Raw genomic sequence first — 20,993 nt, 5'->3', positions numbered from 1 at the left:
TGATGCTGTGAAGAAAGTGACCTGACATTATCCTATTCCACATTGTACCAAGAGAAAACCATACTGTAAGGTTAAAAAGTCTCAAATTCTTTCATTCTGTCTATGGGGAGATGATTGAAAGAAAAAGTTTGTGAAGATGTAAATAATTAATCCACTTCAGACTAGGAAGTTGATTCATAGTCATAATATTATGTGTCCCACGCTTATAGGAACCTGTTATGTTAGTACTTTTGACACAACTAGAGCACATATCCTTGACACATTGACGTATATGTGGCTTCTCTAGACAATTGTGCCATCTGGGAGACCAAGTCAGTGATCCTCCTGCTGCCTACAAAGTCCTAGGTAGGTCCCCTGCTTTGTTTTAAGTGGAGCCCAAGAAACGAGGTCATGTATTAGAAGAGTGAAGGTTTCTCCCCAATGCCTGTGACATTCTTCCACACAAGAATGAACTGAGGCCATGCTGAAATGAAGGTGTTAAAATGTCCATAAACGCTTGGCCCATGTAGAAGTTCTTATCATGCTTTGCTCCTGTCAATCAATGCTTTCAATTAAGGTACCTGGGGGATATAGTGATGTTTTTATTTGCAATTACAACTTTAAATTAGGATCAATAGAGGCAGCTACAGCCCCCTACCATACCAACAGTCCTGAGAGGCCCATAGGTTTTCAGGGAACACACTTCTGAAATAAACCCATCCGTTTTCTATTAAAAAATATAATAAAATATCATAGGAAAAAGACTTAGACCTTAATACAAGAAAAAGACCCAAGGAATCTTACTATTTGGTTTTTGTTTTGTTTTTAGGCATTAAGCCAGTGAGGTCTTCTTCCCTATGGTTGCCTCCCCTATGGACTTTCCATGGTCACATCTGGAATAAAGTGGGTGGGCACCAGGCCAGGTCAAAGCTGACTCTGTCAGAAGAGGAAAGGAAAATATGCATTTATTTAGTTACCATCCTGTATTTCTGACTTCTTGTTCAGTGTAAAATTTTGCTCAACGTGAAGCTCATGCCATAGACAAGTTTTGTTTGGGTTTTTTTTGATCGACTCTTCCATGAAAGGATGCTGCATACCAAAATATGCAATGCTTTCAGATTTGCACAAATTGTGATTATAAAAAACAAAACAGTCATTACTAAATGGGATTTTAATACAGTTTTCTAGGGAATTGAGGCTGTTTACTCTATTTTTAAGTAACCTCTCAAAAAAAAAAAAAGGCACGAGCTTGTGTCAAATTAGACCTTTTCTGAGAATGAAATTGCAACAAAAGAACCTATTTCATGAGTTTCACATTTCACAGCATATTTCATAGCTGTTGTACAAGTTGGGGTTATATCTGCTATGATTTATAGAGGAACAGTGCTGTAAGAAGCCTCCCTTCTAATTATAACTCGTTATGAGGTACATCACTCATATCAGACTGAAATTTACTTCCATCTCAACATGATCTTTTTTTGCCTGTTTATTATCATAAACTGGCCACAGAAATGCTGATAAAGAGATTACAGAAAATGTTATTAACTTAATCCCTTCCTAGTTGGAGTTTCTTCTTTTAATACAGACTTATTCTGAGTCTTTGTTTACACGTTGCGATGTGTCAGACAGTAAACACTATCTCTCTTATGGAAAGTTGTGCAATGAAAGCCTTTCCTATTCCGTGTGCTACATTAGGCAGAATGTCTGACTTTGACAGAATGTGCAAAAGAACCTATAAATCCAATGACTCCCTCCACTTTCACAGGCAGTGTACGCAAGGGCTTCACACATAGAGTAGATGTTTCATTTGAATGCAAAACATGATAAAATTTGTCCTGAAAAGCACTTACGCTTTAAAAACATAACATAATTCTCAGAAGAAAAATGCCTAACATATATTTTGGCTGATTTCAAATTCGTATATATATTAAATGATCTATGTACCCTAAGCTGCACGTTTTATACAACAGAATGATAACCATTACCATTCCACTCCATCTAATCCACTGATGGTCTTGATTTATTGGCTAGTCGTGTATAGTGCACTGCCCCTCCTGAAATTCATGCTGTAATTTTAATTTTTGTTGTTGCTGCTGCTGCTATCTGGATGCAGCCCTTGCCACAAAGATACCATGGTCTTACTCACCCTGTAAACATAATTGATGCTATTGAAGATAATGATTTAGGATATCATCCATCTCCAGTACAGCTTGCCATTATGTGACTTGTTCTTGCAGGTTTCTGATTTGTATCATAGACGAGTTGCCTTGATTGCTGTTTTGCCATAGAGTAATAGTTTCCTGGTTTCCACTGACATACTGAGTCTCCCTTGATCACTCAGGTGATCAGTCAACACACAAGTTAATTATGGGTGAAGGGGTGTCTGAAGCCCAAAGATCAAAAGATACGCACAAGGTCTTCTCCAAGTCATTATTCACCTTCTTAAGCATCAGGCAGTCAGTTCAGATTCCTGTCTCCCACACTGTCCCTAAATAAAGTGACATAACAGTAGGAAACCTGAATTAGAGCAGCTAAAAGACACAATATGAAAATTCCAGTTTCTCCAAAAGAGGAAAAGAAAATCCATGTAAGCATGATTGCCTGCATAGGGGAAATCATGAGTACTCTCATTTATTTATTGTTTAAAAGAAAAAAAAAAATTAAATAATCAAGGGTAGCTGTTTAGAGGTGCACAACTTGACAGTTTGCCACAAGACTCTCACCTGCTTCCCTGGTAAAATTTCTTAGGTTTTAACTGGCATTGCAAGGAAATGCTTTCAAATATTGCCATCATCTTTAGTTCCATGCACAAAGAATAAAATTAATTGGCAGAAATTAGGAGCTACTGGACAAAAATATTAGAAGCCCTCCCAACATGTAGAGAAAAGCAGTTCTTCCTAGATTTTTTTTTTTTTCCGTGTTTCAACCACCCTCAACACTCAAATGCATGCATTAACATTACCAGCAGCTAATTACAATTACTATCCTGAATCACTTGTATGAGACTCACTCCTTTGGGCCACGTCTCGCACTCTTCTGGGGAACGGGCATCACAGCACTGCAGTCTCCCTCCTGCTCCAAGACCTTGTGGGCTAAATACAACTTGCTGGACAAGTCCATTGAACAGACGGGACCTACAACCATAAAGAGGTCGTGGTGTCATGCTGCAGCCACAGGGTTATGCTTTTTGTGGGTAAAAAGAACAACCTCCCTGGCAGTAATGGCTTGTGCTCACTGGAGGCTTGGGTACCAGCTCGATACCCGTACCACTGAGCTACACCTGTATTCGTCCACCAAAACTGGTTTCTCCATATCTGTGGTTTTCCTGTTCCTAGATTAAAGGACATGCAACTGGGAAATACGCCTCAAAGGTTTATTTCCTAAAATAATATCGTTATTACTCCAACCAAAGTCACCCTGCCTTTATTTTTAAGGCAAAAAGAACTGAATCACCGAGTTGCATATTTGAAGAGATACTACGCAAGGTCAAATGTGCAAAGGACTTCAGTGCAAGCATAACTCAGTGCACACAATTCCACATATGCTTTCTTCCATATGCAAATAAATGCTAGAGATCCACAACCCACTTGCACGTATCTGCACATGCCAAAGGGATTTACACATGTTAATACTTGGAAAGCAAAGTGAGAATGTATATAAAATGGCATGCACAAAGCACATTCATCCATGTGCATATCCCTCTGGAGGCATCACTGCTTGGATGTATTTCTAAGTGGAAAAGCAGTTAAAAAATTGATATGTTACCCTCCCTCCAAAACCTAATGATTACAGTCTGTTAATTACACCGCATCTGTTGGAAGCTTTAGCAAATAAATTGTGGACCTGATCTATTATTTATAATACCAATAGAAATTACAAGTAATGTCTTAAAGTCACACTTATGCAAAGTGGCAGCAGAAGCATGCCGTGTTATCCCTATCCTGCAACTTCCCCATGCAAGTACTACATCTTGTGACAAAGCAGCTATAATAACCTTTTCTAAATTTTACTTTCTGCAGATGGAGAGAAAGCAGTGAGAGAATATAAAGCCTTACATAGAGGAAGGAAAAGAACATTAAAAAAACTGTTTAAAATGTCATTTACAGTTAGTCCCAGAGTAGCTCTGAAATACCGTAGGCCATGTACTGCCATTGCTTTTAGCCAAGTTTCCCACAGCGTGGTATTCACTAATAGCTTTTGAAGGCCCAACAAATAGGTGTACAGCAGGGTCTGCTACAGAGAGAGGCATCTTAGCACACCTATGCCTTGAATTTAGGCTCTAATTGTAGCATCTCTACTCCTGGTGTGAAATCCACATGGATTTGCCAAATCCCCGTGCTTTTTAAGGCACTTTAATGCTAGTACAAATTCAAAGAGCTGCTGATCTGCTCGTGTGTCAGGAAGCAGCTCTCCATCCTGTCTTCCACAGAGCTCTGAACCACAGTCCTGCTTTTTCCCCACCTCCCATACTCTACAAACACTACCTAACATTATTATTGCTATGGTTTCTCCAATATAATAATTCAGCTTTCAAGCAAAAAATAGATTCCCCCCCCCCCCCAACAGCTGTCCCAGAAAATAATGTAAGATTTGAAAGTCAAGCTGGATCCCTTCTTCCTTGGCTTTCTCAAACCGGTAACAACAGTTCCCCAGAGCAAATGGCAATTGCCTGGTGTAAACTGGAGCAGAATTGCCACGCTCTTCTGTGTAATGCAAACAAAAGCCTTTGCATCTCATTATTACTACTATGGGACCTGAGCATTAGTTAGCTGTTCTTTTTATACCTCTTTAGTCAGCCCACTTACTCACCAGAAAGCAAATAATCACTCGGGCTGAAGTCTATGAAACTTCTGGGATTCACAAACGTGTTTCATGAATTTCTGGCAGTTGTCTGAATGTTCACAAATAATGTGATGCCAGTAATCAGAACAAGTCAAAACTTGACACTTCTATTCATAAATCAAGAGATGTTTTATTTTTACTGCTTGAACAGTTCTGTTCCCAAGCACGACTGGATTTGAACCACCAACCTGGAGGTGAAAGGACCTTTATTTAATGTATTTGTTTAGCTTTATAGGAAATACAAAAAAGTGTCTATCCAGGACTCTAGCCACCTTTGCCATATATTAAAAAAACAGGCCAACTCATACAGACAAAAATAAACTCAGCAACTTCCAAAAGCCAAAGAAGGCACAAAAAAGCCTCTTGGCCAGAGACCTCAAATCTTTCTATATAAACTGAAAACTTTTGCACACACTATTTCTCTCTTCTCCAGAGCCTGGGACATGAGGAGATGTGTCCCTCAGGTCAGCAGAATTGGACTCTCCCAGGCTGGAGTGGAAAGAGAGCATTCAGTCATGCTCCTGCTGAGGAGATCTATCCAGTATTCTCTCCTTTAAACCAAGAGGACTTCAGCCAAAATGCCTCTGTGGCTTGCAGCTGCAGTGGTATCACTAGGGAGACAGAGCAATCTATTAAGCAAAGAGGATCCAAGATCCAAGACCTTATGCCAAGAATCTATTTTAGCCTCCCCCGCAAGCCCGCAGACACAGCGTAGGTCCTGGAGCACTAGTATTAAGTGCCGATGGTGAAACCCCCCACTCATCACTCCACAGACACGGACAGCACTCTGCAGATCCACGTCCCACTGCTGCCCAGTGTTCCCCTCCACACACCGCACATGCACCCCGGCCATTCCCCCAGGCCCAGGGGGGTGTCCCACTCTTGTACATTACAGAGTAATTGCATTCAAACAGTTCCTCCTTCCATGGTCAGAAAATAGTAAATTTATGACTCCAAAAATAGGAGAGGGAAGAGAAAACCAACCTATTGACTCTGAAGTATAAAGCAAAACAAAACCCTATCAGGATTTTCTACTGTAAAGTAGAAGGGCCCTGCAGACCAAGTTCTGTCCTTCTGCTGCTGGCACAGTCCCTTCTGGTGCCAGCCAAGAGCACTATTCACTGTCCCACTCAGCCATCCTCTTCCCTTTCAATCTCCTTTTGGAGTGGGGACAGGTAGATGTGGGGAGGCAAGGGCAGAGAAAGGAGACATATCTTTATAAAATTGGCTTTTCTCCTCATACAGTCAGAATACACGAGACTCTTAATTACAGCTTGGTCCCTTAGAGACAATCCCGGCTCTGCTATAGAAGATCCCTTCCAAAGTAAACACAAAAGTAACAGGGGATCAGCTCTTTGCTCTTTTGAATGCTGCAGAAATGAAGTGCCCATGAAAAAGGTTGCAAGACATTGTCATTCTCTGACACGCTCTAAGTTATATTTTCCAAAACCTCTATGCAAACATGAAACACCACGTTCTTTTTTTTTGTTTTGTTTGTTTTTTCACTAGAGGCTGACAATGTTAGGAAAGGTTTCCATTTAAAACATTGAGCTGAGGTTTCTCTTGGGCAAGAAGTGCCTGCAGGAGACAGGTTGAGCAAAGACCAACAATCCCTGTCCCATCCATCCGCCTTGCCTCTCAGCAAGGTATGCATCACATCAACAGCTGCCAGTGGTTAGGGGAGGTTGCATGCAGGAAAATGAACTCTCTCCCTGAGTTTCTGCTCTAGCCAGAGTGGATCTGGATAAAGAGCAGGATCAATTGCAACCAGGCATGTAGAGCAGAGTCAAACTTCCTCCCCTTCAAGTGTCTAAAAAGCAACCTGACTGGATTTTCTCCTGGACGGCTCAGCATTTAAACAGGCTGATTAATCAAAAGCACCTCCCAATTGAAATTACATTCCGCTTGCCTTCTGACACTTACCACTTCAATAACATCATTTATAGCTCCATTGTTGCTATATGAAGCCCTAAGGAGAACTGGCTCCTACAACATGTTGCCATTACATTTTAGCCAAGGCTGAATGTAGCTGCAAATATCTCTGCAAAATACAACAGAGATCTATGAAATGCATAACTTCCCTGGCACCAAAATGTTATTCTTTTAGCAGGTCTGCTTCTTCCCTGGGATTCTGATGAAGTGTGCACTGCTGCGTTATGAAATACACCATGTTTTGATGTGATACACAGAAAACGTCTTTGTTTAACGCAGCTTATCTTTTATCATGTCACTTTTCTATTGGATTTCCTTTCTGTGCACTGGAAGCATATTATTGTGACAGATACACTGCTTTACCAGGGGGCTTTGCTAGGTGACCTGCAGTGTCAGAATGAGGATCAGATCCTCCCCGAAACACAGGCTGGACAGCTTGATACAACATGAAGGAATACGGAGCAAATAAAGAACCAGGAAAAGCAATTCAGCAACACTCCCATCTAAAGTGGGCTGCAGAGGCATTTTCCAGCGTGAAACACAGACCTTCTACAAAAAACTGAAAACTAAAATGTTATTTGCTGTACGATGTTCATTCTTCCATTTATACACACTTACCAGAGTTAACACGAGAGCTCAAGAAAGTCAGGGAATACCACCGGCACGTCCATTTTACTAGAAAGAGGCAATGTGGTAACAAAGCACAAACCAGTCTTGCCAACCTGGAGTATGTCCCCTCTCATAACCGTCACTCTTGTAATTTCTTCAAGATCCTTCAGAAACGGTAAACAGGAAAGCATGGTAAATAAAATTGCTTGGCAGAGAAGGCACTAGCATAGTACCCCAGATGCAAGGATTCATTTTTCTGCTTCATTGTGAACTTCTGCAAACACCTGACAGGATGAAGTCCCATGAGATACTTGCTCTGATAGCTCACCACTGCTGCAGTCAGAGTGGGGAACTGGTTCAGCAAAGATCTAACAAGAACTGGGTGGTAAAGAGAGACTTCCCTCTTTTGGCAGGAGTGAACTGTTAGAGCAGCTTGGCCACCTTGCGCAACTTGCCCTTTGGGTGCCTTCATTGAAAGAGGTGATGTGCCTAATCCATAACTCTTCATGCATCTTTGTTTCCAGCAGTAGCGCTCCCTACACAGCTCAGCATCTGCGCATGTCACCACTTGAGCTGGGCTGCTCGCCAAGCTCGCACCTAGCCCTGCTTGGATTTCACAAAACAGGCTTTCATCTACCTAAATCCCTTGCAGAATCTGCAGGCGAGTGCCAAGCAGGTGGGGTGTGCTCCTCCCAAAGCAGGTTGCCTGGGCCTCCTTTCAGGCCAAACCACACCACATAGATGCCACTGCTTCTTTACTGAATTACTCAGCAGCTCCTGCATTCCTGCAGAAGTTTCTCTTCTCAACCAGAGGGCTTCAAATAAACATCTCTTGTGTCCCAGAATGATGCTGTAATTCCCTGGCTACCTGCTCTTGGTGGTGCTCTCCACTCCTCTTGTCAAAGCCTAGCTACTTCACAGAAAGAGTTCAAGTTTTATTGAGTGAATGGGCAGAGGAAACACCATGATTTTATATTTCATCTCATGACCATGATGCTCACTCAGGGATTTCTTCTACTACCCTATGAGCTGTTTTCTGTAAATAATATAATGTGAAAGATGGGAGCCATTCTTAAGAAAGATGATGTCACAACTTATGTATCTTTCTGCTTGAGAAAAGGCAGGTTACCTTGGTTTTCTTTAGCAACATCTCAAACCTCCAAGAAGAAGGATGGACAAAAGCTCCTTTTAGGACAACCTAGAAAAGTCAGAACATTTTTTTTTTTTTCTGGAAGAATCAATATTTGACCTCTAAGTCCCTTGTACTCAAATCAGGCAACTTGAGTAGCTGATTGAGGTCCCAAAGCCTGGATGAAGTTAGGGGTTGCAGTGCCAAAGTCATCGCTCACCCATGACATGTTTGATATCTGCTCAAGTTTTCTGAGCTTAGTGGCTTGAACCAGTCTTGTTTTCCCCATAAGGACACTCAGGTGGGAACCAGCATCTGACAAGCACGTTGACCCAGTCCAGAGGCCAAACCAACACTTAGACAGTAAGTAGAGCAGGTTCAAGTCCAAAGTCAAGGCCCAAATTCACTCAACACTGGATGAATTTGTGACTTCCCCTCTACACCTCACCCCCTCCTCTGCAAAGTACACACTAGCACTTACTTCCAGGATTGCTTTATGGAAAAGTTATATTAAGGGTTATTCAGGTGCCTCTAGCAAAGAACACCACGCAAGCAGCTAAGGTAGGGAGACAGGTACGTTACAAGCTTTCTTCCCACACCCCTCAGCAGAGAGCAATTGCCATGCCTGCTTTTGGTCTTCAGATTCATTACAGCCAGGCAGGAAAAGATGGCTCATATGCACACAGTGCTTATCCTGCTGATCAATAAGCTTCCTTCCTGCCCGATAACCAAACCACTTATAATATTAAACAGTGTTATTTAAGATCTGTGGAAATTTTGTCTGATCCAAGCAAACCAGAAATATCTTGACCTAGATACTGAGAATAAAACAACGTTGAGCAAACTTCAGGACTGCCAGTTCATCTATCATTGCACTTGACATTTTATTGAAGAATCGGAGCAAAACTATTTTACCCGAAAGGTTCTTACACCAGCATATTTATTCAGTGGATGAGAGAGAAGAAAGAAAAAAAAAAAAAAAAAAAAAAATCTTTCTGACACTTTCCCCCTCTCAACTGAGATTGAAAAGGGGTGCACTTTATACTCCATTAATAAGGTACATGAGTTGCCTATGGGCCCCTTTCAATGACTGCAGATACCAAACACAATTATATCAGAAAGCACAAATGAATATGAGACTTATCTATACTTCCTTCTGAGGAAAAAAAGGAGTGTGATGAAAGAGCAAAAGAAGAACACAAAGAGTATTTCCACCATGTTACAAGTGCACAAGCTTGAGACAGTGACCTGCACTGTAAAAGACGGTCACTGATGCAGAATGGTTCAATAAACGTCAAGCTGTTGCTCCTTTTGGCTTTAAGTAATGCTGGGCATATGCAGCACCTCTGAAAAGCAAGGCCTTATTTTCTTCGAGGTCTGCACCAAAATTCATAACAGTTTGTACAAAAAGGCACGCCTACACAACTTGTCTAACATATCCAATTGCAAAGCTAAGAGACAATTTGAGTGTCTAACCTTCTGTCCAGGAGCTGAAGCCTCACTGAATCTCACAGTCTAATCTAGCAGATTTCTGCTTATTCCTCTTATCCGTGCAAATTTTGGTGCTTACCTGTACATATTTCAATAGGTGGAGTATTTTAATTATTTACCTACCTGTTAGACAGACCACTTAACAAAAGGTAGAAAAGGAAAAGAAGGACTTTCAGAAAAGATCAAATACATCATAAGCTTGGCAGACACTGTAGCCCTGAAACAGCAGTTTGAAACTTGCACCATAACAAATCTTCTCCTATACATTATCTCACAGGAAACAACACATGATAAATTCTTAGCACAATGTGATTCCCCTCCTTCCACCTCCTCCCCACTTCAGAAAGATTTAACATCTAATTCAGCTTTTGACGAGCTGCTTCATCACTGCAGGAATGCTGTTGATCTCTGTCGGAACCCTGCGGCCTTGGACAGAACAAACTGAAAGGGAAAAAAAATTTTGGCCGTCTGTAATGATAAATAAATACATTACAGGATACAACTCTGGGGAATGGAGGCTGACACTGACGGAGCACCGTGACCTCCACACAACTGCCAAGTCTCAGCCGCTTAACAAAAGTCAACTTTTGTTTGCCTTCTTCCCCCGGCCCCAATGACAATTTCTTAAAGTGCAAACGCAGGATGGAAAAGGAAAAAAAAAATTAAACCAATAAAAGATAGAGGAGAACTCCAAAACCCTCCTCATCTGCTGCGCAGAGGCACTTCAGTTTTGACAGAACAGTATTTTATTTCTTCGGTCTCCTGGAAATTGGGGGAAACCAGTCCATGCTGCATCAGCGGGACAGGGAAGCTGTGCCACAGGGAATTCTCAAGTCCCTTTTTTAAAAAATTTTGCATTAGGATGTGCCTGCCTTCAGGCTAGTTCTCGGCTCTGATTTGATTTTCCATCTACTTAAGTCCCACTCACAAAATCAAATATGTATGGCAGATATTTGGCCTTCACATTGATGGCAACAGTAACAAAATAGAGAGGGAACAATTCGTTACCCAATCAGATAATCCACCTCCTTATCCCCGGAAGTCTCACCCACTCGTGTCAACCTATCTCCTAGACTCTCCTTTTCAATCTGATGCCCATTTCTATCCAATCATAACAGAAAGTTGATACCTATTGCCATCTCTCCTCATTTTACAGATGCACAAAGTGATAAATAAAGTGTCACGACAAAGTCAATCAAGTTGAAAGCCAGGTATGGACTGCAAGCGTTAACTCTTGCGTCTGCATTGTGCTTACTAAAACATATTATTCCATTAACTTCATGTGCTTTATGGGAACCACAGAGGATTCAGCTTGATCAAATAAGTTCATGGTCAAGCTTTCAGGGCTCGTCAACACCTTACAGCAAAGTGCAGCACAGAAAACCCTGCACTAACACTGACAAAGCTAATTCCAGTGCAGAAAGAGAAGAGCCTCACCAGAGCGGTGCTAATCAGCTCCACTAGCTTGTTGAGCTATTAATGTCAGGCACAAAGCTAATGTAGCTACACCACTCCTGAAGCCCACACCGGGAAGTCTTCCCAGCGCTTCATTGCACAGTGCAAACTCTCCAGCTCAAGCAGAACTGTCTCAGGGATACATGGCACAGCTTGTTCCAAGGGTTTCTTCTGCTCCCTTCGCTCCCCTAAGAAATGTCTCCTGCTGGCTCACCACCAGCCTTACTGCCGCCAACACCAGGCTCTATCTTCACGGCTCCTGACTCACAGATCGTTTAACTCAGCTATTCACCAAAGCACCTATTTAATCCACTCAGCTCACAGTTACTACTATTAAAACACTTTGTATTTTCAAATGTCCTGTGTAACTTATGCTTCATAATGTCTTTCTTATTTCCCCTGTCGCCTGCCCTTTGTATACACAGGGAAAGTGGATAAGAGAGAGATGATTCAACTCAACCCAAACAGTGGAAGACTCATGATTCAATCCCTTTATCTTTTCTCTCTAGTTTACATCTTTAATTTCTCAATCTATCTTGTTTCTTTTTTTTTTTTTTTTTCATTCTCTTTAGGTTTAGAAGACTTGAATGGTTCCCCTTCTGTTAAAGGTAGAACCTTTCTAATGTTTTCTTACATTCAAATAATCTCCTGAAGATTTTCCATTGTTTCAAAATTGCCCTCAGAGTAACTGGAGAAAAACAGTTTTCTTCAGCTTGGTCAATTCCTTAAGTCTGTTCTGCCAGGGAATACTTATTTCACATCAATTATATCTTTGATTGTCCTGTAGTTGTTTCCTGCAAGAGTAAGTTGCGTGCATTACAGTCTCTGTCAGCAAACGGCTGCTTGATGCACCACGGGGGCTAGAGTTACAGATAGATTTCCATAAAATCAGCCAGGATTTCCAAGTAGTGCACAAGCATTCCTCAAACCACCATTGAGCTCGTGCCTTGACCTGCCCATCAGAACAAGACTGACACTTTCTAGCAGAGAGTGGATAAGGAAAAAAAAATATGGGAAATAAATATGAAATCCATTTTCAAAGGTATAATTTCTAAACCTTTCACCTGAATCAAATACAACAAAACCCAATAAGAAGGACAAAACAAAAATCAAACCAAATGAAAAGAAGCTCTACCTCTGAAACAGTTACAACAGAAACATGGGCCCCTCTAGCTCAGTCAAAATTTTTGAATGTGAATTTCTCCCTTTAGAAACCAACGAGGCCTTCGCTGTACTCCGCAACTCATCCATCACAAGCAGAGGGTATCTACTGCGATCTATGCCTCTAGCTGAGAGGAAATGTACAGTTTCTATAGAAGTCAAAGGGGGGAAAAAGTAAAATCAGACCTGGACATCTGAGTGGACATTATCTGCCAGTGCAGTCCACTTTGCTGGCATGCCTTCTCTTTTGCTATAGCAGATATCCTATGTGTGCACGCTCTGCATGTATGTTTAAACAAAAAAGCTGATAAGGAGTACTTGTCTGTCAGCAGTATCTGAAGCCCACGGCTCCTTGAGAGCATTTGGGTTTACTTGGCAGGTCACGCTGACTCCTTGTGAACCATTTATCATCGCAAAAAACTCCAGAGGTTGGCACTATGCCAGTGTCTTGTCTTCTCTTCCCTCCCCCTACCCCTTTCTGCCCTCCTGGGTATTGATGCTACACCAAAACAAACCTCCAGTTCACATAGCAACAGAACATTTTTATATAACCTCTGCATGGGAACGATACACAAACCATTGGACAATCACTTGGAGTGTGTTAGGTAATTCCAGGATATTTTGCTGGTTTCTGTCAAAAGCACCCCTGGTTAAATGAACTGTAAAAAGCGAAGAGGATCTTTTGCACATGGGCCAGACTTGAAATACATCTTGGCACCAAGGACCTCAGGGGATTAGTGCACCTACTGGTTCCATGTTCTAAATTTTGCCATTTTCTATCTCACTTGGAATCAAACTGGGGAGTCCAAAGCATTTAAGCCAGTTTGTGCATAATGTAATTGAAAGCAAAACGATGCTGAAAGGATCTGCCGAGTCAGGGCTTTAATAAAACAAAGACTGAAATTTAGATTTTGGTGGACACTGAAAACTCCCATTGCTATCTGAAACAGAGATATCTGTACTTACATAGTTATGAAACAGCTAGGTCGTCTTAACTTCATTTTTCCTTATCCTGTCACAAAAGGTTAATACTTTCAATAAGGACATAATAAATAGGTTACTTCAAATCTTTTCATAGTGTGCCCACCTCGTCTTCATATTGTGTTAATCCCATATTTCAGCGCTTATAGTAGCTTTCTGCAAGGATCACAAATACCTTACAGAATCATAGAATCATTTAGGTTGGAAAAGACCTTTAAGATCATCAGGTCCAACCATTAACCCAGCACTGCCAAGTCCACCGCTAAACCATGTCCCTAAGGACCACATCTACACATCTTTTAAACACCTCCAGGGATGGGGACTCCACCACTTCCCTGGGCAGCCTGTGCCAGTGCCCGACTACTCTTTCAGTGAAGAAGTTTTTCCTAATAGCCAAGTTAAACCTGCGCTGGCGCAACTTGAGGCCATTTCCTCTTGTCCTATTGCTTGTTACTTGGGAGAAGAGACTGACCCCCGCCTCGCTACAATCTCCTTTCAAGGCAGTTGTAGAGAGTGATAAGGTCTCCCCTCAGCCTCCTCTTCTCCAGATTAAGCCCCAGCTCCCTCAGCCGCTCCTCATAAGACTTGTGCTCTACACCCTTCACCAGCTTCATTGCCCTTCTTTAGACACGCTCCAGCACCTCAATGTCCTTCCTGAAGTGAGGGGCCCAAAACTGAACACAGTATTGGAGGTGTGGCCTCACCAGTGCAGGGGGACAATCGCTTCCCTGGTCCTGCTGGTCACACTATTCCTGATGCAAGCCAGGATGCTATTGGCCCTCTTGGCCACCTGGGCACACTGCTGGCTCATATTCAGCCAGCTGTCGACCAACACCCCCAGGTCCTTCTCAGCCAAGCAGCTCTCCAGCCACTCTTCCCCCAGCCTGTAGCATTGCATGGGATTGTTGCGACCCAAGTGCAGAACCCTGCACTGAGCCTTGTTGCACCTCATACAGTTGGCCTTGGACCATCGATCCAGCCTGTCCAGATCCCTCTGTAGAGCCTTCCTACCCTCCAGCAGATCAACACTCCCACCCGACTTGGTGTCATCTGCAAACTTACTGAGGGTGCGCTCAATCCCCTCATCCAGATCATCGATAAAGATATTAAACAGGACTGGCCCCAATACTGAGCCCTGGGGAACACCACCTGTGATGAGCCACCAACTGGGTTTAACTCCATTCACCACAACTCTTTGGGCCTGGCCATCCAGACAGTTTTTTACCCACCAAAGAGTATGCCTGTCCCAGCCATGAACAGCCAGTTTCTCCAGGAAGAATGCTGTGGGAAACAGTGTCAAAGGCTTTACTAAAGTCAGGTATACAACATGCACAGCCTTTCCCTCACCTGCTAAGCAGATCACCTTGTCATAGAAGGAGATCAGGTCAGTCAAGCAGGACCTGCCTTTCATAAACCCATGCTGACTGGGCCTGATCCCCTGGTTGTCCTGTATGTGTCGCGTGATGGCACTCAGGATGATCTGCTCCATAACCTTCCCTGGCACCGAGGTCAGGCTGACAGGCCTGTAGTTCCCCGGATCCTCCTTCCAGCCCTTCTTGTAGATAGGCATCACATTTGCTAACCTCCAGTCAACCGGGACATCCCCGGTTGACCGGTACTGCTGATAAATGACGGAAAGTGGCTTGGTGAGCACTTCTGCCAACTCTCTCAGTACCCTTGGGTGGATACAATCCCATCCCATCGACTTGTATGTGTCTAAGTGGTGTAGTAAGTTGCTAACCATTTCTACTTGGATTATGGGGACTTCATTCTGCTCCCCATCCTTGTCTTCCAGCTCAGAGGGCTGAGTACCCCGAGAACAACTGGTCTGACTGTTAAAGACTGAGGCAAAGAAGGCATTAAGTACTTCAGCCTTTTCCTCATCCTTTATCACTATGTTTCCCCCTACATCCAATAAAGGATGGAGAGTCTCCTTAGCTCTCCTTTTAGTTGCTAATATATTTATAGAAACGTTTTTTGTTGTCTTCTACAGCAGTAGCCAGATTAAGGTCCAGTTGGGCCTTGGCCCTTCTAATTTTCTTCCTACATAACCTACATAAACTCGCTTTTTTTTCCCCTCGAGTTCCAGACGAAGCTCTCTGTTCAGCCAGGCCGGTCTTCTCCCCCACCAGCTCGTCTTTTGGCACATGGAGTCAGCCTGCTCCTACACCTTTAAGATTTTATTCTTGAAGAATGTCCAGCCTTCCTGGACTCCTTTGCCCTTCAAGACTGCCTCCCAAGGGACTCTGTCAACCAGTCTCCTAAACAGGCCAACGTCTGTTCTCCTGAAGTCCAAGGTAGCAGTTTTGCTGACCCCGCTCCTTGCTTCTCCAAGAATCAAAAACTATCATTTTGTGATCGCCGTGCCCAAGACAGCCTCCAACCATCACATCACCCACAAGTCCTTCTCTGTTCCCAAACAAGAGGTGCAGCGGGGCGCCTTCCCTACCTGCCTCACTCACCAGCTGTGTCAGGAAGTTATCTTCCACACACTCCAGGAACATCCTAGACTGTTCCTTCTCTGCTATATTGTATTTCCAACAGACACCTGGTAAGCTGAAGTCCCCCACAAGAACAAGGGCTAGCGATCATGAGACTTCTCCCAGCTGCTTATAGAATATTTCATCTGCCTCTTCATCCTGGTTGGGTGGTCTATAACAGACTCCCACCATGATATCTGCCTTGTTGGCCTTCCCCCTGTTTCTTACCCATAAACACTCAACCCTACCGTCATCATCATTAAGCTCCAGACAATCAAAACATTCCCTAACATACAGGGCTACCCCATCACCTCTCCTTCCTTGCCTATCCCTTCTGAAGAGTTTATAGCCATCCATTGCAGCACTCCAGTTATGCAAGTCATCCCACTGTGTTTCAGTGATGGCAACTATGTCATAGTTTTCCTGCTGCACAATGGCTTCCAGCTCCTCCTGTTTGTTGCCTATGGTGCCTGCATTGGTGTAGATGCACTTCAGTTGGGCTATTAATCCTGCCACCTTTCTGGGGGCAGAAGCCCCAGTTCCTACACGGCCACTCTCAGGCACTTTTGTGGTTTCTAACACATTCATAATCCTTGTGTCTTTGCTGCCGGATGGCTCTCCATTCCCTACCTCCACTGGGACAGCAGACCAAAGGACCTTGCTAGCACGTCGTCCCTCAAACATTGGCATGCCACCCTCAGGCTTATCTCTATCAAGCCTGGTTTTATCCCTTTCCCCCTTCAAATCTAGTTTAAAGGTCTTTCAATGAGCCCTGCTAACTCCTGTGCAAACATTCTCTCCCCCCTTTGAGACAGGTGTACCCCATCTGTCACCAGCAGGCCTGGAGTTGTGCACATCGGCCCATGATCAAAAATCCCAAAATTCTGCTGGTGACACCAGGCTCAGAAACAGGTACTGATCTGCTGGCTCTTCCTGTGTCTTCCCTTATCATTCCCTGCAACTGGAAGGATAGAGGAGAACACTACTTGGGCTCGTGATCCCTTAACCAGTCGTGCCAAGGCCCTGAAGTCTCACTTGATTGCCCTCAGACTTCTAGTTGCAACTTCATCACTGCCTACCTGAAAAATCAATAATGGATAGTAATCTGAGGGCCATACCAGGGTAGGAAGTTTTCTCTTCACACCTTTTACCCAGGCCCCAGGGAGGCAGCAGACTTCCCTAAAATATGGGTCTGGTCTGCATTATCAGGCCTTCTGTTCCCTTCAGAAGGGAGCCTCCCATGACAGTGAACCATCTTTTTTTCTTTATGGAAGCAGTTTTGATGCAGGGCATACACTGACTTAACCTTGACGACACCTCCAAGCTAAATGAACCGTCATCCTCGTTATTATTCAGTTTGATGTGAACAGCCTCATACCTACTATGCATGGGCACCTGGGAAGGTGGGGCAGTCACAGAGGAGACGTGCCTGCTGCGCCAGGCAGGAACTTGTCGCCATTGCCCCCTATCCCTCAAGTCACTGTGTTCAGCCAGGCAGGGAGAAGGTAGGGAATCCTCCATATCACGTGTCCTGTCTGCCTGTCGGGACTGTCCCAGGGGAAGGTAGGGTGCGATTCCAGTACTCTCTCTCTCTCTCTTGCTTTCCCTGATACTCTTCAACCTATTCACCTCCTCCCAGAGCTCTATCACTAAGCGAAGGAGCTCCTCTACCTGGGCGCACCTCCCACAGGTGTGCTTGCTGCTGCCATCCAGTACTGGTTTAAGAGCAGGGCACACCCTGCAGCCTGACACCTGGGTGGCAGCATGTTCCCACCGGAGCTCTGTCTGGGAAGCTGCATCAGTCGTGGTGGGCGCAGAGCTTAGAGAAGCCATAGCTTTCTGCCGGGTGGGTACCATTGCTCCCTGGTTGAAATGGTAGAGTTTCACTGCCCTTCCTGCATGCCCTTCTGCCCAAACTGCTGTGCCACACCCTGTTTGCCTGCCCTGTTGGTGGCACTTCTGGTCACTAGTGCTCCCTAAGGCTTCTTTTATATATGCAGGGGGCTTAGCTGCCATTGCTCCTGGCCCTACCCAGGTCTCCTCCACCACTGTCGCACTAGCTGTGGGCTCCTGGCAGGTCTCTCTGCTCCCCCTGAGGTTCCCCCATTTGGGAACCCCCCCCCCCCCCGTGCACCACGCTGGAGTGCTCCGCTCTGGATCCTGCCAGCGCCAGACCTGCTCACCTCGGTGACTGAGGGCTACTTTTGGTTACACCACATTTAAATCTCCCACCGTTGCTCCTAGCCCCACGCAGGTCTCGTTGGCTGTTATCACACAAGCTGCATATATCAAAAGGGGGAAAAAAATTGACTCTGAGGATTTTTACTGCTTTCCCCTGGTTCACTGAAGACAGCCATAACTAGAAACAGGACACCAAGAAGGGCACATCAGGGCCTATAGCAACATTAGAACCATTGGTTATTTTTTGGTATATCTTACTTGTGCACACAGAATTCAACCATCACAAGATGTTGCATTAAGAAGGAGTGAGCTTTCCTCCAAGCCATATGGATACCGATCACTGAAGATTTTTTGCCTGCACCACCAGCATCCTAGGATTACCTGGGAATTTCAGGAAGTTACCTGCAGTTTCCAGACCTTAGGACACTGCTCATGACTTTGATTTCTCCTGCTCTCTTCCTCTAGTGTATTATAGCCTTTTGGTGTTTTTCATTAGGCCTTAAATAAGTCATTGGAAAATGTTTTGTGACAAGTAGGCGGTATGAGAAATATATTCTGTGGACCTTTCCAGATTGAACACCTATGGTGTGATTGCTTGCAGTTGTGGTGTAATGCACTGGTCCAGTGCTCCGACACCATTTGGGAAAGATAATAGTTAAGGTGTATCTATCTATCTAGGTTATTACATGGTGCACATCACTGAAGGAAAATTTATGCAGCAGCTAGAATACAGTTAATATATGACAAAAATTATGGACTAACTTTTGTAGCTCTAGAGAAACTCTTCTATACGCCATTTTCTACCAGTTCTATCATTGCAATCATGAATGTCTTAATTAAGACATCCTTTCCCCACTTATCTCTTATTTCCTTTGGCTCATTCCCTTCTTCGTGTTGACCCTTTAATTGCCTGCAAGTAATTAGCATAGACTAAATCCAAACCCTTTTTGCAAGGTTATTTTCAACTCAAATATGTTTACTCACCTCATCCACAGCAGAGTCAGACAAATGTAGCACCAAAACTCAAAGGGTCAGCACACCGCAGCGAATGCCTGGAAACAAACAGCAGGCTGGGGGAACACCGCATTTCCCAGTGTAACCACCAAAGCCTTCCTCTTGTGGCACCACAGCCCCCACTGTAAAGCTGTGAGCAGACCTGCATGTAGGAATCAGGAGACATGTTGCTTGTGATTATTTCCGAGTGAACAGCGCATTAGTTTAAAAAATATATTTAAGAAAGTATCATTAAACTATGACTTTTTAACAGAATTATTACTACAAGAAAAGAACGGACCTGAGAGCTTACAGCACCTAGAACAAAGACTGCCTACTGGATTGGGAGAGAGGTCTGTGCATGACCTTGCTCAGCCCACATCATCACTGTCACTAAAAGGGCAGGAATTTTAGTGTCTTCCCATTTTCCCCGCTCCCAGCTGCACAACTCCAACCCTTACCTTGCACTAGCTCTACTGCTATGGGACCTTTCTCTGAGCTATTTGAGCTCACTAACTCAGGAGCTAGCAGCGAACTAGCCCAGAACAACCTCTTCTGGAGATTCTATGCCTCCTTTCAGCAACAGCAAACAGATCAGATCAGCTTTTCTTTAGTAACTGTACCTGAAGTCCATGACCCTGAAGTGGAGTCTAAAGGAAATTCAGTGGAAGGCAAATCAGGTTCGAACACATTACAGGATCAGGACCTACAAGGACAGGCTGGACTCCACTTTCTCCAGGAAAGCTGAAAGTTACTACAAAAATACTTAGGTGATAATTTACTGTACCCTTTCTCCTGTCTACATCAAGGGAGATGATGTGTAGCAGTCCAGAGGATCTGCCCTCATGTAAAGCCCCATAATCAACACGTTGGGCATTCATACAGAAAATTGTTTAGACATATGTCCCCCATCTCAAACTGGCTCAAAAAATCATCTGAAAGCCTCTAGTTTTGCTGTCCCAGGAACACTCATGACTTCAAGCTGTGCCAGGGGAAGTTTAGGTCAGATATTAGGAAAAACTTCTTCACCAAAAGGGTAGTCAGGCATTGGAACATGCTGCCCAGGGAAGTGGTTGAGTCTCCACCCTGGAGATACTTAAAAGACGGGTAGACATGGTGCTTGAGGACATGGTTTAGTGGTGGACTGGGTAGCGATAGGTTAACAGTTGGACTCGATGATCTTAAGGGTCTTTTCCAACCTTAACGATCCTATGATTCATATGGGCTTCAGGTTTTCAGTCCTTATTCTAATGCCTTTCAGGTTCAGGGAAGCTAAGCCATACAGGATTTTCACAAAGCGTTAATAGGCTGCAGTGACTCTATATAATCCAGCACTGGCTGGTGAGTTATCACACCCGATTGTCACTTCATTAGTTGGCAGCCTAGGAGAACACAGGTACCTCCTCTGTGCTCAATGGCGTAAGGTTGCTCACGCTGGTGCAGAACCCAGAAAAGCACCCACCCACCAGCAGCTTCCCATCCTCAGGATCAATACTGAGAGCCCACAATATACTTTGTAATCTTTGAATCTCAAGAGGGAATTTGTCTGATTTTCCCCAGCAACTTGTTCAGTAGTACCCCGTCAATTACTTTGTCAAATCTGCCTCCACACATTTCTTGTCTCAGGCTTTCAACAAACTCCTATACTTTTGCTTCTGGGAATAAACCTGGGAAGCCTTTTGGGTAATGCTTAATTCCTTGTTTTGTAGAGATAAAGAACACCACAACCAGCATATCTGAAAGGTTAAACACATCATCTA

At 43.8% G+C, this 20,993-nt stretch overlaps 1 long non-coding RNA gene across 1 annotated transcript; it reads right to left on the bottom strand.

Moving 5' to 3' along the window:
* Positions 1-676: 676 nt before the first annotated feature.
* Positions 677-19,314, bottom strand: LOC148056543 (uncharacterized). The gene is made up of 4 exons (XR_015703115.1): positions 19,225-19,314; positions 2,990-3,113; positions 2,126-2,467; positions 677-915 (listed from the first exon to the last, which is right to left on the bottom strand). It is a non-coding gene; the product is annotated as an uncharacterized LOC148056543 (long non-coding RNA).
* Between the last annotated feature and the right edge of the window lie 1,679 nt (positions 19,315-20,993).

Source organism: Nipponia nippon, unplaced genomic scaffold (assembly GCF_047370975.1).
Source record: "Nipponia nippon isolate SJK-2023a ecotype South Korea unplaced genomic scaffold, ASM4737097v1 scaffold_13, whole genome shotgun sequence".
NCBI classification, from domain to species: Eukaryota; Metazoa; Chordata; class Aves; order Pelecaniformes; family Threskiornithidae; genus Nipponia; species Nipponia nippon.
The sequence above is the reverse complement of the archived record's forward strand: the minus strand, read 5'-3'. Positions and strand labels throughout refer to the sequence as shown.